This window comes from Poecilia formosa, unplaced genomic scaffold (assembly GCF_000485575.1).
Source record: "Poecilia formosa unplaced genomic scaffold, Poecilia_formosa-5.1.2 Scaffold1263, whole genome shotgun sequence".
In the NCBI taxonomy this organism is placed as follows: Eukaryota; Metazoa; Chordata; class Actinopteri; order Cyprinodontiformes; family Poeciliidae; genus Poecilia; species Poecilia formosa.
Window position 1 is genome coordinate 1 of NW_006801202.1, and position 4,807 is coordinate 4,807.

The window sequence follows — 4,807 nt, forward strand, 5'->3', positions numbered from 1 at the left end:
AACCACCAAACAACGTTGATTCAATGTCACAGTTTCAACGGTTTGATTGGATGGTTGTTTGATGGTTGATCCACCGTCATTTGTCGTCTTCAACCAAAAATCAACCATTAATCAGATTTCGGCATTTCAGTGATCAGATTTCAACCACCAAACAACGTTGATTCAATGTCACAGTTTCAACGGTTTGATTGGATGGTTGTTTGATGGTTGATCCACCGTCATTTGTCGACTTCAACCAAAAATCAACGATTCTAACTATTTTTCAACGTTGATTTAACATCATGTGCTATCTGGGTGTGTGTGTGTGTGTTTTTTTTTAAATAAACATGCAACGCTTAGCCTGGCGGGAGACAAGCAAAGCATGGCGTCCGCCAGGCTTATAACACACTGAGGGAAATCCTGGGTACAACCATACATCTTTGACCCTGAAGCACACCCAGAATAATTCAGCACATCTCCAGGAGAAAACAGTGGAGTTAGGCAGAAGAATCATGGTAATACTTTATTTGAAGGGGGTGCATAACCTTAATGGAGAATGCTAATAATTATTCTCAACATGAATAAGAAAAAGTTAAAAACACAGAAATTTTATTTTTATTTTATTTGTGTCATTGGCAAATATAATATAAATATTCTTTATTATCCCTTACAGTGAATCCAGCTGCATCAGCAATAAAGTGACAGATAAATGGACACATCATATTCATAAGGAGACAATATTAATTATAATAAAAGTAATTTGGTATCAACTTTTACTTTGTAAACCTTCACCCAGATTTAAACAAAATCAATTAATGCTACATATTAGTGCTGAGATAATTCTATTGTACCATAGTATCAGGATCACATTGTCATTGTCAGCCATAGTGAACTGGCTCCCTCTAGTGGCAGGAATAAGTTAAAACAGACAAAATAACAGGTTCATTTTTATTTTAATTTCAGATTACACTTCAAACAAAAAACGTCACAATCAGTCATTTTCTCCAGGAGGAAGATCTCTGATCACCAATACCTGCAGCTAACTTTTAAAGAGTAGGAAGAAGAAAACCTGCATCGCTTTATTCATTCAGTCAACAAAAACTTTGTCATCTTTAAAAAATCTTTAGCTTAAAGTATAAAAAGTTGAAAGTGTGTTCTTAAATTTGTGTAAGTAAAGTTATGTTTAACTTAAATTAGCTAATTTAACTTAAATTAAATTAGCAGAAAATTTGCATTATTAATGTTTTGAATTACTAAAATCTTATGCTTTAAGCAGATCCATTTCCCAAAGTAACTCACTGCCGTAAAGAAAAAATGCAACTAAAGTATGTATAAAATCCATGAACAGCCAAATAACATTAATAAACTAATGTAAAATATGCTAAACTAGCATGCTTCAGATTAAAGTTCAACCCAGACGATGGCGTAGTAACTGTACGTGTAACGGAAATCATCTCAGAGAACAAACACATCCTGATTTAATCTGTATCAGTTTAAACATTTTGTAAGAAGAACCGTATCTGTTTACGGTTTAACTGTAAACAGATACAATTAAGTCGTAAACTTATCTATTTATGGCTGTTTACCAACAAGAGTCATTGGATTCTTGCTTTTATTTGTCTACATGCTAGAGCTCAAACTCTTGGTGCCTGTTGGTTTAGATTTATGTGTTTAAAGATATAAATGGAGGCCGAGTTGGAATCTGGGACTATGTGTTTAGTTCCTGTCTGGACCTGTTGATTGCTAGCAGCATTTTGTAGTTTTCTCCTTCTTTTAAGGGTTAAGACCTGCCGGCAACAATAAATAACTTCATTTTTCTCACTGACTAACAAAAACTCTTCACCTTGTCCTTAAAGTGAAACCAGATATAAAACTGGACAGCTGTGACTTCATGTCTTGTGTAACTAGGATCATTTTTTCCATATTGTCAGATTCAGTTTTATTTATTTTATTTTCCATTTTGTTAAATTTAGTTTTATTTATTATATTTAAAGACTTAATTAAAAATAAAAATCCTCCTTTCCTTAATATATTCAGCACAAACTAAACCACGCGAGAACAGTGTTCTCGCGTGGTTTTAAAGTCACCTGACAGCTGCACGTCAGCGTCCTAGATTTACAGCTGCTGCTTATATGGCTGATGAACGGCACCCTAGGGTGTAGACCAGTGGTCCCCAAACTTTTCCCTTCTCTGGGGGGGGGGCCGGAGTCAGTTTGTAACAGAAAAAGTGTGACGATTACAGGAGTGCCTAAATGTAAAAAAGTATTGTTTTCCAGAAAGCACAATCAAATAACCCTCTCTGGGTTCTTCACGGAAAAAATCCAGGAAGGATTATAGTCCGTATTTTCCAAAGTATGAGCCACACCGGACTATAAACCACAACCCCAAAGTTTTTTTTTTTTTAAACCAGTAAACATGCACATATAAACCTGCCGCTCCAGGTTTTCCACAGCGATGCAGCAGCAGCAGAAAGGGGCAGACACCCAAAATTTGAGTCATAACAGCTCAATTGAATATCACATTTATTACGTTGAAAAAGATAAAGTTGCCAAGTTTAGATTTAACTGAACTGATTACGGTAGTTTCTGAATGGTAACTGTAACAGTAAAAGTGCTGATCCTTCGCATGTGCTAAATGAAAATGGGCGCTTCCTTCTTTAGATTTCAACGGCAGCTTGCATCCATTATTGTTGCACTACTGCCATCTACTGGATCCTAATATCTAGACCTCAAATTCTCATAATGATCCCAGTATTATTTTAAAAACTGTTAAATAGCAGCTTGAGCACCTGCCCTTTTTGCTCCTTGCCCCCAAGTGCCCTTTTGGTCAATTTATTATTATTTTTATTTTTTGGTATTATTTCCTAAGCCCTCTTCTGACACATAATAACATGTACTAAAATTATTTGTAATTATCATTATTATTATTTTTTAATTTTTATTTTGGGTTTTGTTTTGTACAACATAATAAGCCCTCCGGTCACGTTGTTACCTTTGACCTTTTGCCCGTGACGCATGACCCAGTTGCCTCTCGGGCAGTGACATAAGGCGGCTAACTGGAGCTCAACGTAGCGAACGTACCAGATTACAGAACAGTTTTTGGTGAATTTAAAAAAAAACGTTTTTGGTGAATAAAGTGGAGTGACTTGCTGCTTGTCAGATGACGGAAAACGTTGAAGTATCGTTTCTGCTTCAGCGGTTTTATCAGAGAGGTAATGAAATACAACAGACACTGACAGGCCTGCATCTGCTTTTCTCTGAAGAACTACTGAGCGGCAGGAGACAGCCAGGTGAGGAAGAACTGTTCTCATCTATCGATTCAGTATTTTATCATGCAGACATTAGGCTGTTGTTGTTGTGCTATTAGCTAGTGTAACTCTTATTGTGTTGTTGGTCACCTAGCACAACAAAAGATGGAAAAACTCCTCACAATGTGATTGACCGCAGCCAAGTGGTCCGACAAGCTGAAAAATAAAAGACACAGTTAGCGCCGTGACCAAGTGGTCACCCACGAACACCAACCGGCGCAGCTCCCACTCATAGGGTCAAATTTTTCCAGCCCAAACACAAGAAAACTTTACAAATTATATTTATAGATGTTAAATATTCTTACAGTACCTTGTTAATAGTTGAACTAGAAAAATATGACCCTAAGTAAAAAAAAAGAAGTGAAGAGCTGCCTCTCTCGCACCTACCTCCACCAGCGTTCTGGTGGGGGAAGCCGCGAGAGAGCCTGAAGGACCCGTTGCATGCAGTCACTCATCACACCACTAGGTGGCTCCAAACAAACGCATTGATCAAAAATACATACAACCATCACTATAATCATTTCGATCAAAACTCACACAGAGCTCTTCTCTCTGTTACACTAGCTGCTAGCTAACGACTTTGCTAGCAAAGCTAGATAACTAAAAAGCTTCTTCCCTGTATCGTTAATGACATCAGTCATTATTCAGTATCGTTTATGCAATAGGGGCACATCGTCCGTCCAAAACCGATCATCTCCATAAAGGATAAATATCTTCTAATTTCCTTTGCTGCATAATGTACATTGCATTTATTCTAGCGTTAGGTAAATGTACCTTGAAAGAAAATAGCACTTAAATAAAAGTCCAACAAGGATATTCATTTAGAATTAAAAATAACTCACCCTGAATTACCATGATAGATATAATGTATGTAATAAAAGTGTAATTAATGAAGGGGATAAAACTCAGTCCAGACTTTAAGTTTAGGGTCTGGTTTGCAGAGTATGAAGTTATTTTACCTCCAATTATTCAATGAAAAGAAAAGACCTCAATTAAGTAAAATAAAATTGTTAATAAAACTTTTGGAATTGTAATAATTTTTTTATTTAAAAACAAAACATTTTGTTTAAAAAAACTTTTTTTTATATTAAATAACAATTTTTTGTCTTGTGAACTTAAAAAGTTATTTGCCAAACATAAACTTTTATTTGCACACATCATAAATCTTTTGTTGTAATTTTAGGCCCTGCCCATGACGTCATGTGAGAATCACAAATAGTTTTTTCACTTCATTAGACAAAAATGTGTGATTTTAATAAAAAAAAAATAAGCAAAACTCAGTAGGCTTTTCTCATGGTGACATGCATTAACAATTCAGTTTTTGCTTTTGTTTTTTTGTCTTTTTTCTGCAGTTCCATGTTAAAGTTTGATGCAGCTCTGCTTTCCTGAATGGACCATCTTCATCTCCACTGCAAGTGTAGCAAACAGGCAGCTCTTTTTTATAGATTACAGTAGGGCTGTTGTAAACGAATATTTTAGTAATCGAGTAATCTATCGATTATTCTTACGATTAATCGAGTA